This window comes from Neofelis nebulosa, chromosome 12, assembly GCF_028018385.1.
Source record: "Neofelis nebulosa isolate mNeoNeb1 chromosome 12, mNeoNeb1.pri, whole genome shotgun sequence".
NCBI classification, from domain to species: domain Eukaryota; kingdom Metazoa; phylum Chordata; class Mammalia; order Carnivora; family Felidae; genus Neofelis; species Neofelis nebulosa.
Genome location: NC_080793.1, coordinates 22,284,319 through 22,296,819, shown reverse-complemented (window position 1 = coordinate 22,296,819; position 12,501 = coordinate 22,284,319). Strand labels below are relative to the sequence as shown.

The following is a 12,501-nucleotide window of genomic DNA, read 5'->3' as shown; positions in this document are numbered from 1 at the left end:
CTTGATTCTCATCTATCTATATCTATATAATATGATATCATCTATATATATTATATATATTATAAAATTATTATAAATATATATAAAATATAATTTTTGTCAAATTGGTTTCCATACATCATCTTTTTAAAATTTGTTTTAACATTTATTTATGTTTGAGAGAGTGAGACAGACAGACAGCGTGAGTGGGGGAGGGGCAGAGAGAGGGAGACGCAGAATCTGAAACAGGCTTCAGACTCTGAGCTGTTAGCACAGAGCCCGACACAGGGCTCGAACCCACGAACCACGAGATCATGACCTGAGCCAAAGTCACACGCTTCACTGACTGAACCACCCAGCCGCCCCTCATGACTCTCCTCTTATTTGGTAAGCAATAAGCTTTACTCCAAATTTTCACTTGAGGAAAAAATTTTAAACTTGCCACTTCAAAGCACGGATGTTTACAGCTCATGAATTAGTTACCATTGTCATACCAGTTCCTTCTCCCGGTCCCTGCTGTCTCTGCACTTGGAGCTATTCTGGAGTTTTAAACAGAAAGTACACACTTTTTTGGAGATCCTCTCTCTCTGCCTTTATGGGGGTGTAGGTACATTGGCTCTTTCACATGTTTATTAATCTGATCACATCTGCTTTATATCTGTCACAAATCATTTCTATATTGGTGGTCTGACAACTCCCTGCCTGGATTGCCAGTGCTTTCAAATGATTCCTTTTTTCTCCCCCTCACCTAAAAAAATTGAGATATAATTTACACTCAGTGAAACACACAAATACTAAGTTTACATTTCTACTTCTGAAAGTCCCCCTGTAAAGTACTTTTAGCACTCACGTGTCTGTCTTTCTCATGGACTATAAGTTGCTCAAGGGCATGGCAAGTGCTTTGTTAACCAGCTATCCTTGTATCTGGCAACTCCTGGTACCTAGTATGTGTTCTACATATTTGGGGAAGGAAGGAAGGAGTGGAGTCAGTCACTGTCAGTCCTGTGTTGTCAGTGGGTGTTAATATTCACCTCAGCTGCACATCCTTGGAGCAGGCCAATGTGGAAAAGCTTCAGATTACTCATCTCCTGACATGTCTAATTTCCTGTTCATTCAAGGGCTCAGTGGTTCCTAGACGATATATCCCCAGGTGACTGTCTCCCAAACTGTCTCCAGGATTCTGAGACACCTCGCGTTGTACTGACTTGCTCACACAGTTGCTTTAAAATGGATATGAGTGAGAAACTTTGAATCTGTGCCAAAGTGGGTAATGGAAAAGAAAGCATGTATTATCCAGTTCAAAAGATTTCTTATGCTTTGATTTTCCCTGGCAGGTTTTTGGAATCAACCCTGCGCACTCACAGATAATTTTTAAATCAAATTATTCTTTCTCATCATGGTAGCTTCTTAAACTCGATTTGCCAATATCAGCCACAATGTTGGGCTGACAGGCCAGGAATCGTAGATGCTCACATGTCATGTGAGGTTGTCACACATCATCTAAGTTGCACCCACTGCACCTGCTCAAACAGGATAACTTACCAACTCACCAGCTGCTGTTAAAGTTCTTCTTTCCCAGGTCCCTCTCCCTCATAGCCCTGCTGTGTACTGTTTAAGAGACTCTTTGTTCGAGGGACTTTAAATTATCCAAAATGTTGAAATCAAAACTGGAATTTATTGGCTCCCATAACCTAAAATATTCACAAACAGATCTGACCCAAGGTCATCACCAAACTGAAACAGTGTTCTGGAATCCAGTTTGTCCTCTTGGCTCTGCTTGCTCCTCAGTTTCTCCCTGACAATCATAACGTGGTTCTTGCCATAGAAGTTCTTAAATCCTCTCAGCTTCAAGCTCAGTGGACAGAGAAAGCTTCTCTTCCCCAAGAGTGACACAAAAGCCTTGAGCCTGTTTACGCCTGGGGACAAGTACCCTTAGCTAAACCAAGCACACCATCTTACCGGATAATAGGGCCAATAGTTAGCCTGGAGCCACCGGGGCTCACCCTGAGTGTGGGGTCAACCGCATCCAAATCCCAAAGACCGAGCTGGAGAGGAGTGAGTGGTTCCTGATGGAAATACAGAGAAATATTTTATCAGCAGGAAAGAGGGTGCAAGTCACAAAAACAGCAGGTGTGATAATAGCTTATGAGCATACTGGCTATTCTGAATCACTCTCTTCTCAATTTAGTGAACATGCATTTCCACGAATCCTAACTCATTTGAGCTCGCCTCCCTTTCCATATGATATTCGAGGGTGTGGCTTTGAATCTCTTATCATTCTCTTATCATTGGCAAATCGAGTTTAAGAAGTAGCTACCATGATGAGAAAGAATAATTTGATATAAAAATTATCTGTGAGTGCGGAGAGTTTATTCCAAAACCCTAAAGTAACCTTAAGTAACTCCTTTTGGTTTCGTTTGATTGATTGATTTTTATTTTTACGTTTAAGTAGGCTCCACGCTCAACGTGGGGCTTCAACTCACAAGATTGATCTCTCTGAGATCAAGAGTAGCATGTTCTACTGAGGGAGCCAGCCAGGTGCCCCTGTTGTTGTTGTTGTTGTTGTTGTTGTTGTTGCTTTAAACTGTATCTACTCAAGGAGTTATTTATATCCAAAGCTGAACACAATACTCTGAGAATAGTCTGACTAGTGTAGAATCAAGTGGCTCTTTCCCCCCAGGTGCTGATAGTAGACCCTTGTAATACACTCAAATTTTGTATAACTCAGGTATACAACCTTAAATGCACACCCATCACACTTTACCTTTTCAGATGCAGTCCATTGTGTGTACCCTCTGGTAAAGGGGTAGAAAGATCCTCTGGTCTTTTAGAATGTGATGACTTCTGGGGCACTTGGGTGGCTCAGTGGGTTGAGCATCCAACTTTGGCTCAGGTCATGATCTCGTGGTTCCTGGGTTGGAGTCCTGCATTGGGCTCCATGCTAACAGCTCAGAGCCTGGAACCTACTTTGGATTCTGTTTCTCCCTCTTTCTCTCTGCCCATTTCCCGCTCACACTCCATCTCTCTATCTCTCAAAAATAAATAAACATTGGCTTTCTGGAAACCAACTCTCCACCTCCCCGAGGAATAATGAGGCTGAAGTCACCTTAGGCTGGCTCCCAGGACCTCTCTAGGGTGGGAGGTACTAGGCAAGGAGAATCCATGGTCTCCTTAAACCACACACTATATTTGTAGCCTCTGCAAAGAGGTAGGAAGGACTGGAAGGCATATACACCAACCTAGTTTTCAAGAAGCATTTGTCTGGCTGCAACAAAGACCTATGGGGGCCTCAAAAAAGGGGCTTCTGGTCTCCAAGATTAGGAAAGGTATCATTAAGAAGGCCTTCAAGCAAGACCCTAAAAGACAGGTATGTTTTCAACAGGTGAAAATGGGGTCCCAAGAGGGAACACAAGATAGAAAAGGGCTTTTGTCTAAAAAAGTCTACACATGAATAAATTTGCTGGGCGTCTGGGTGGCTTGTCAGTTAAGTGTCCAACTCTTGATATCAGCTCAGGTCACAATCTCACGGTTCCTGAGATCAAGTTCTGCATCGGGCTCTGTGCTGACAGCATGGAGCCTGCTCGGGATTCTCTCTCTCTGCCCCTCCCCTGCTCCCATGCTCTCTCTCTCTAAACAAATTAACAAATAAATATTTTTTTAAAAAAGAAATTTGCTGGGGAATGGAGGTGTCTGATTTGTCATGGACATACAAAAGAAAGGCATACATTAAAATGAAGCTAAAAGGAAAATTCTGCCTATTCCCAGCCCTAAGCCTTCATGCTGTCACTTCTCTAGGAAATGTCTCCAAGTCAGGATACTCTTTAATTGTAGTAAGAGGAGTCCCCATCCTGAACCCTGCTTTTCAGAGGACCCTGCATGTTACAGTCGTAGTCTTAAAAATTAAATTTTTTTAAAGATTTTTTTAAAGTAATCTCTACATTCAACACGGGGCTCAAACTTAGAACCCCAAGATCAAGAGTTGCATGCTCTACCAACTGGGTAGATTTAGCAGCAAGGCATGCCCCAAGTTAAATTTATTAATGTACAAAATAGCATTTCATCATCTAATCATAAAAATAATATGTGTAAATTATGGATTTTTTTTTTTTTAATGAACAGTCTTAATGAACAGTCTTTATTAGACTCAGACCAGAGTCTGAGAGTCTTGAGGACCTCTATTTGTCAGTTTTCTTCTCAACCTTCTTTCAGGCCTGTTTCATTAATCTTGTGAGCTGCTCTTCCTTCAGATAATGGATTGTGGCCTTCTTCCTCTACTTCGGCGTGGCTGTCATTGCCTGGTTCTTCCAGCCAGCCTTGAGAGCCAGGTGCCCAGTTCAGGCAAACTTTCCTGCAGGCTACTGACGTACAACCTTGAGGGAAGCAGGAACTGACCCTCTGCTTCTTCTTGTTGTAGGGCAGTGGGGCCCATCGAACACCTTGAGGTGCTTAGGGCAGCCTGGCCTCCCTTGGTATTGGAGACAGCCTGCCTCACACCTTCATAAAGAATAACTGGAGGCAAAGAAGTGGTAGCGGCCAAAGGATGGGCTGGAGATCATTCTCTTGCAGAAAGAGACCAGGTACTTTAACTTGTTTCTGTAGAAATTGCCAGATATGTTGATGCTTTCACAGCAAGTGACCATTACCTCCTGGCCCAGTGGTACCTGTTTGGCCACAATGGCTGCCAGGCGCCCTGGGAGATGCCTGGGCCATGGAGCACCAGGACCTGCCCTCTGCCATCTTCCGTGGCCTCCTGGGAAAGTGGAATGTTTTAATACAGAGAAATTTTAAAGAAGAAAAGAAAGACTTGGCATGAACATTAAAATTATCTTATTGAAAGTCACACAAAGTGCCCTCTCACTCAGGATCCTACTCTTAGCATTGGCATAAGCACTCCATAACTCTAAACATCGACCCCGTGATCAACCCTGTCCAGACTTAGGAAATGTTTCTCCGCTTCTCATGCTCCATATTCCTAAACAAGAGGCAGTAGCTTCCAAATGCTTTGAAAGTTTCTCACTGTATCACTGTTGACTTAAGATGTAGACGCTTCAAACTACAGGAAGGACTGAAAACTGAAAGTACATCAAAAGGAGAGAAGACAGATTCGCTACCATATAAATCCCTTCTCTGGGACGGTACAAATGTCAGATTCTGACGTGATGAGGTACCATTTCCCAGTAGTGGTCAGTGCCCACGTTGGGGTTTTTTTTCATGTTTTATCCAATTCTTGGCTCTAAAGATATTTGGAGATTTGCAGTTTTTGCACAGTTTTGCTTATGATGGCTGACAAAATATTTTGCAACATTACCAGTTCATATGACTTTTAAATTTGTAAATATATAGATCTAGATCCAATGTATATGAACCATAATACCAGTTCTTTATGTTGGCAACAAAATGAATACTGATGGCTAGAATCGTGAATAGTTTCATTTTTATAAAAATACTTAATAAGATTTAACCAAATCTTTAACATTAAAAGTCAGCTTTATTTAAGTGATTTTGACTTAAAATATTGATACTGACTAATCATGATTTGAATTTTATTCTTAATTTTAACAGGATTTTGAATATAACATATATTAAATGCTGTACCCTGGGAACACAATTTAAAAAAGATTTTTAATCCTGCAGGATTAAATCTGGCCCACCACCTGTTTTTGTTTTGTAAATAAAGTTTTATTCGAACACAGCTATACTGCTCATCGTTTACATGTTGTCTGTGGCTGCTTTCATGTTACAGTGACAGAGTTGAGTAGTTTTCACAGAAACCATATGGCCCACAAAACCTAAAATTTTTACTGTCTGGTCTTTCATAGAAAAGGTTTGCCAATTTCTGCTTTGGATGATTACTGCCAAAGGAATACAAATTATGTGAAAATCTTTAATATATCAACATAATTTTGCTGAAATGAATTTTTAAAATTTATGGAATATACATATATACAAATTATAAATTATGAATGTCTTTATTTTATTACTTATCCAAACATCACTGACTTCTCAACAGAACACCCAGACATGTGTGATATTGGTAGTCATCTTTAATAGCCTGCCAACTTTTAGCTGTATAAAAGCCAGAGCTTTTCACATATTTTTCAAGTTTATATTTAGGAAGTTATGTTTTTCCATATGAGGTGTGTTTACTCTTGCCCTGGGCTCTGCAAATACGGGGGCAGGCTTGCCAGAGTGTACTCTGAAATATACCCCTGTTCTGCCATACTGAAGTCCAAGCCTGGATGCTGGAGCTTGGGAGATGGACCCCTGTGCCTTTGATGGGAGTTTGTACAGAGGGCACCATCCCGGAACAGTAACACTGTTACTTGCTCTGTGCCCTGCTTCTAGATGGGTGGCCATTAGGACGTTTGGACAGACTCAGTCCCCAGAAGGACACTTCCCTCTGCAGTTGAGCAGATGGGACCCACTTTGGCCCTGGAAACCCATGTGAGCTTCCAGGCCAGGTGTGTGGGAGGCTCTGGCATGGAGAAAGCTCCAGAGGGCTTGGTCAGTGCCGAAACAGCTCTCTCACCCACGCAGGCAGCTCTGCATTTCCTTCAACAGCTATGGTCTTCTGGCCACTGCCCAAGCTCTCTCCTCTGCCTGCCCAGGCAGAACCTATATGCCAGCAAGAGCTCTTGGTGCCTGTGGGGACTGTGTAACTCAACATGTGAGGCTGACACTCAGGACGCATCCGTCTCTGCTGCTGGGGGAGGCAACTATTCACAAAATGTTGGCAAACTTTTCCTTAACTATTGCCAGATTTAGCAAATAAAAATGCTGGATGCCCAGTTAAACTTGAATTCGTAAACGACAAATGCTGTTTCAGTATGAGTGTGTCCCATACAATAGTATTGTACGTTAAAAGTATGTGTCACTTCTCAGACAAGGCACTTAAGGACTCGGGCATTCGAGAGTCACTGTTCTTCCCCTGCTGAGGAGACTTTGGAGGTTATGTGTTTTAGATGATATGATAGGGGATGGGTGGGGCGCCTGGGTGGCTCAGTCGGCTAAGCATCTGACTTCAGCTCAGGTCATAATCTCACAGTTTGTGAGTTTGAGCCGCACATCAGGCTTTCTGCTCTCAGCACAGATCCTGCTTTGGATCCTCTGTCCCCCACCTCCCTCTCCTCCCTGCTTGTGCTTTCTCTCACTCTCTCAAAAATAAACATTAAATATATATATATTATATATATATATAATATATATATGTAATATATATAATATATATATATATAAATATATAAATAAAATATATATAAATATATAAAAGTTAAAGTTATATATATATATAAAGTTAAAGTTTTATATATATATATGTTAAAGGATGGTTGCCCAGCTCATAGAAATGAACTTTCATTCATAGCTGGAAAGTTGTGAATTTTTAGGGTTTATCTATTACCACAGCATCACCTAGACCCTTCTGACTGTTATATCATTCGAGACCCTGCCCAGACGTCACTCTGGCTCCTTCCTCTTCCATTGTGCTCCTCTCATGTTTTATGAACCCCTTGCTTCCAATGTTTAATAAATGCCTGCTTAGTTCTCTCTCTCCCTCTAACCAGGGCACAAGAGTCTTGCCTTATTTGACTTTGTGATCACAGGATCTCACACAGGAAGTACTTTAGTGTGTGCTGAATGAATGAATGGCCAGAAGTTCTCTTCAAATTCATCTTGGTATCACCAAGGACGTTACCTCTTTAGGTTTTATCTCCATTATTCCTTAAATAAAGGACCATCTCTCTTTAAATAGGTCTGCAATCTTGGGAAATTTAGTTACATGTAGCTGTGTTATTTATATAGTGACTGGTCACCAGAAGAACAAGAGATTGTGGGTGATGACATTCATTCTTAGTCACAAATTAAAAGAGAAACATGACAATGACATTTCCACTGTGAGAGAAAAGGTCACGTGGCATTCAGAAGCCCTAATTGCAAGGCCATGTTTCCATTCTAATCATCTATACTTTCTGGAGATGTCATTGCTACTAATACAGAAAGGCTGGGGCCCACAGTCTACTTAGAAGAAAAAAGGAATTACTATTTCCCTAAAAATTTAGATCAGTGATGCTCAACCACGAAGTGGGAAGTGTGCATGCATATCAGAATCTCAGAATGGGGGAAAACATAAAAAATATTTTGATTTTGGGGTGCCTGGGTGGCTTAGTGAGTTAAGCATCCAACTTGGGCTTGGGTCATGATCTTGAGGTTCACCGGTTTGAACCCCATGTCAGGCTCTGAGCTGACAGATAGCTCAGAGCCTGGAGCCTGCTTTGGATTCTGTCTCTCTCTCTCTCTCTCTCTCTGTCACTCTCTCTCAAAAATAAACATTTTAAAAATTTAAAAAATTTTATTCTATTGTGAAAATTCATTTTTTAATACAAAATACAGAGAGATTCAAGTGTGACACTCTAGGCTGTGAGGCATGTGGAGAATATGGAATGGGCAAGCAGTCAGAACAAGCTGCAGAACTGAGGTGGAAATCGGTGCGCATTTGTTAGCCAAAGGGTGTCATTTGTGTTGCGTGTTTGGCACCATCTGTGCTACTGTTCCCACTGCAAACACAAAGTAAGTCATCTTTGTTTTAAGGGGAGTGGAGGCTTTTCTTTTAAAGCACGTTTTGATTTGGAGTTCTTAGGATGTGGCAAAAGAAAAAAACAGGGGGCTTTGATGAGGATAGAAAGATGAAGAAGCAGAGGCAATTCTGTTTGGAGGTTTGTCTGTGAAAGGGAAGATGAGAAGTAGAAGGGTAAAGCAAAAGAGCTTTGGGAGTTTTATTTCCTTGTTTTAAGACTGGAGAGACTTGAGCATGTTTTAAAGGCTGAAAGGAAAATCCAGTACAGATGAGGTGGAAAAAGCAGGAGAGAATGGAGGATGGATATAGATAATGGATTGTGGATAGAGAGAGATCTCGGGGGCAGGGGGGAGGGGTGAAGAAACTGAACAGACGAGGGAAGAGGTTAAGAGGGACAAAGAATTGGGGCACCTGGGTGTCTCAGTCGGTTAAGCATCCAACTTCGGCTCAGGTCATGATTTCATGATTTGGTTTGGTTCCTGAGTTCAAACCCCGCAGGGGGCACTCTGTTGTCAGCATGGAGCCTGCTTCAGATCCTGTGTCTCCCTCTCTCTGCCCCTCCCCTGTCTCTCTCAAAATTAATACACACACACACACACACACACACACACACACACACGGACAAAGACTTGGTTTGAGAGTCCCTGGCAGGTTGCTGGGGACTGCAGGCCATCATAGTAATCAGGGGGTAGGTAGAAAACTGATTTGCCTATTTTTATGAATATCTGAACTCCAACGCTAAATTTGTACAAATTTCTGCAGTTCCATACTGAAGTTTGTGGGTGGTCAAAGAAATTCACTCGGCCAAATTTAGAAACTATTATCCTACTTCAGGGTGAGGCTAACATTTTCAAACTTTTCAAAAATGGCTAGCTTGCAATTGAGCTTGTTTTGTTTGGAATATAGAATTGAAGCCCTGAAGACATTGAATCTGAGCTATAAAGGCTCAAATACCAACCTTGTTCATTCCTTTAAGCATGTGTTACAAAAATTGATTTCTAGATTATTCCAGTTGATATTTGAATGTCTTTTCATTTGCTCATCTTGATGATGTTCTAAAGGACAAGAATTTTGAAAGTGGTTTCCAAGAAAAACAAATTCCAACCTCATTCTAGTCCAGCTGCTGGATAAACTCAGGCTAACTTTTCCTTGTGTGTGGGGAGGTAGACCCGAATTTCCTTTGTGAAACTCAGGGTGGGAGGGAAATTCTTCCTTCCTGATTTTCAGTCTTTGCCAGAAAATGCCTCAAGAACAGCTTAAGTGATACGCTTGTCAGTTGCATAAGAAAACGTTTAGAAAAGCACACTGGAAATCTAGGGATGAAGTAATTCCCTGTTTATCGTAAAGAAGAGACCCGGTGTCGTATGCCACTGTATCATTTCCATCAACGTATGAGGCCAAGCTGATTTGTCTGCACCTCGGGCCACAGAAACCAAATAGAGGCAGGCTGTGCCTTCCACGTACATAAGACACAAGGCTTGTTGTGGAAGCCAGTACACTCAGCACTCACACCGATACTACCTTACTAAGATTAAAAACACGAAGCTTTTCGGGAACCCTCTTGCCCTGTTGGTGGGATTGCAAACTGCTGCGGCCGCTCTGCAAAACAGTGGGGAGGTTCCTCAAAAAATTAAAAATAGATCTACCCTATGACCCAGCAATGGCACTGCTAGGAATTTACCCAAGGGATACAGGAGTGCTGATGCATAGGGGCACTTGTACCCCAATGCTTATAGCAGCACTCTCAACAATAGCCAAATTATGGAAAGAGCCTACATGTCCATCCACTGATGAATGGCTAAAGAAGTTGTGGTTTATATATACAATGGAATACTACTTGGCAACGAGAAGGAATGAAATCCTCTTCATTTGCAACAACAGGGATGGAACTGGAGGGTATTATGCTAAGTGAAAGAAGTCAGTCAGAGAAAGACAGATATCATATGTTTTCACTCATATGTGGAACTTGAGAAACTTAACAGAAGACCACGGGGGAAGGGAAGGGAAAAAAAAAAGTTACAGACAGGGAAGGAGTCAAAACATAAGAGACTCTTAAAAACTGAGAATAAACTGAGGGTTGATGGGGGTGGGAGGGAGGGGAAAGTGGGTGATGGGCACTGAGAAGGGCACCTGTTGGGATGAGCACTGGGTGTTGTATGGAAACCAATTTGACAATAAATTTCATATTTAAATACATACATACATACATACATACATACATACATACATACATACATAAAAACACAAAGTGTTTAAAGACCAAAATACATTTGTTTTCAAAAATTGCCATTGCTTTGTTTTTAGCCGTGATGTTTACATTAGTATAAACTGTCTAATGAGCCTAAAGAGTGCTGTGGGGGGTGTTATAAGATTATCAAAGGAGAATAAGGAAGAGTTGAGGAAAAACTGCTCTAAATAGGAAAAAAACAGTGCCAAGAATATCCGCAGAGGCTTTACCGTGCTGACAGTACCTTACTTAAATTCAAATTCCTGGCCTAGGTGGAGGGCGTATCTGGTTCTATGAGGACGGTGAATTTAGGATAAGAAACACTTTATTGTGAAGACATTCTAGATTTCAGGCTTTGGGTCTGAGATGGATGGGCAGGGTTTCCTTGTCCACCTGACCCTTTCATGCCCACTGAGATCATTAATTCCAGATGACCCGCTAGACCGTGTGTGGGTTGCCTGGTGTCAGAGTAGGAACGTGGCATGAAACCATGAAGGTTTCTCTGGCTGTATGCTAATTTCCATCGTTTTCTGGCCAAACCACTGTTTAGCTGACATTTCTGTAAGATGATGGTATAATATCATCTTATTATGGGGTGGGGACCCGCTTCCCCAGTTTAAGACATCTTTGGCTTCTTCCAAACACCTAGCTAAGATAATTAGGTCTTATGGCAGAGGCAAAGGAACATAGCAACCTTTCTCTTCAACTGGATTTTCTAACTTCATTCTTGTATCGGGGCTACAACCTTAGGATCTCAGGGAAAGGGGTCATAGCTATTCACTGGAGGTAAATGTAGAGCTTTTGGATCATTTCCTGGACTGTTGGATGACTGTTCAATAATAGGTAACTCTAGATAACGTTTATGGTATTACAGGATTATCCTAAGTACTTTATAAACAGTAACTCATTAATGCCTCACAACAGCTATATGAGAAGGGCATTATTATGATCCTCATTTTCTTTTTAAGTAAGCTCTACACCCAAGGTGGGGTTTGAGCTCACAACCCTGAGATAGGAGTCGCATGCTGTACTAAGTGAGCCAGCCAGGTGCCTTTTTATTTTATAGAGAGGCAACCAAAGGACCAAGTGCAGTGGACTGAATTGTGTTCCCCAAAATTCATATGTGGAAGCCGTAACCATCAATGTGACTGTATCTGGAGATGGGGGTCTTCAAGGAGAACATTAAGGTTAAATGAGGTCACGAGGGTGGGGCCCTAATCCAACAGGACTGGTGTCCGAATAAGAGGAACGGACCAGGGATGCATACACACAGAGAGGCCATGTGAGAACACAGCAAGAGGACAGTCTGCCAGCCAAGGGGAGAGGCCTCAGGGGAAACTAAATCTGCTGACAACTTGGTCTGGGACTTCCAGCTTCCAGAACTGTAAAAAGATAGATTTCTGTTGTTTAAACCACCTAGTTTGTGGTATTTTGTTGTGGCAGCTAGCAAACTAATATACCATGAAACTAAGAAATTTGCCCAGGATCACACAGCTCTTAAACGGGAGAGCTAAGATTTGAACCCAGGTAGTCTGGCTTCAGCAATCATACTCTCAACCTTTTTCTGTCTTCATCCAAGGAGTTAAAGCCATACTTTTCAACAGAAATATAATGTAAGCCGCAAATTTGAACCTCACGTGTAATTCACAATTTTCTAGCAGGCACATTTTAAAAAACAGATGAAATTAATTTTAATAATGTATTTTATTTAAAATTTTTAAGA

General features: G+C 41.6%; 1 protein-coding gene across 3 annotated transcripts in view; it reads right to left on the bottom strand.

Annotated features, from left to right (window-relative positions):
* The window catches only part of SUSD1 (sushi domain containing 1), a 305,056-nt gene extending 301,116 nt beyond the window's left edge, over positions 1-3,940 (bottom strand). The window contains exons 1-3 of one of the 3 annotated variants that reach the window (XM_058694526.1): positions 2,744-3,940; positions 1,939-2,045; positions 1,011-1,199 (exon numbers count right to left, since the gene is read on the bottom strand). The gene's annotated coding sequence lies outside the window, so the exon portion shown is untranslated. Of the gene's footprint in view, positions 1-1,010; positions 1,278-1,938; positions 2,083-2,743 lie in introns of those variants that run through there. The other 2 variants (XM_058694528.1, XM_058694527.1) reach the window with 2 other exon arrangements.
* Positions 3,941-12,501: the final 8,561 nt, after the last annotated feature.